The sequence below is a fragment of the Bos indicus genome, chromosome 6 (genome assembly GCF_029378745.1).
Source record: "Bos indicus isolate NIAB-ARS_2022 breed Sahiwal x Tharparkar chromosome 6, NIAB-ARS_B.indTharparkar_mat_pri_1.0, whole genome shotgun sequence".
NCBI lineage: Eukaryota > Metazoa > Chordata > Mammalia > Artiodactyla > Bovidae > Bos > Bos indicus.
The window spans coordinates 54,831,338-54,832,163 of NC_091765.1; positions in this window are offsets into that span (position 1 = coordinate 54,831,338).

The window sequence follows — 826 nt, forward strand, 5'->3', positions numbered from 1 at the left end:
ACTTCTTTGGGATGGATTTCCTAGTAGGGGTAGTTATCTGTGTACTCCCAGGTTCTGGCACCCACTGATGGATTTCCTAGTCATGCAAACTTTCTACTTTCTCCCAGGACAGTGGGGTGAGTCTCAGCACTCATTGGCAGGCTTTCCAATATTGAGAGCTATCCTGAGACAGCAGGGAGTGTTCCAGTACCCACTGATGAATTTCCTAAGAGAGAGAGAGAGCTATCTTAGTGCTCTCAGGGCAGCAGGGTGAGTTCTGGCATCTACCAATGGACCTCTTAGATGTGGAAGCCATCTGCATCTTCCTGAGATAGCATGGGCAGGTTTTGAGGCCCACTGACAAAAGTCTGAGTGGCTGAATCTGTCTCCACACTCTCCAGGTCAGTGGGAGTGGGCCCTGTGGCCTGTTGGAAGAGTTGCTGGTCCTGTGGCCCACTGGCAGTATTTCTAGTCTCAGTAGCTATTCACACTCTTCTAGGTTAGATGGGGTGGGGCTTTGTGTTTGCCCATACATCTGTAAGAGGCACTGGCAATTCATGCCAACCCCCATAGCTCCATAAGTGTGTCCTGTTGCCTTGGAACACTCACAAGGAACAAAGCTTTATGGTAGTGCTTCCCCTCTCCTCATGCACTTCCCAATAATAGTGACTTGCCTCTGGAGGCCTCAGTTTCTTCCTAGTACACACTCAGTTGCCATGGCCCAAATTCTTCAGGCTCTTTCTGCACCTAAGCCTGGTCCTCTCCCTGGGACTGAGCTTCAGCACTGGACAATTTTTATGATAATTCTTAGAATGTTCTCCCTCCATTTAGCAGTACAGGAAGATAT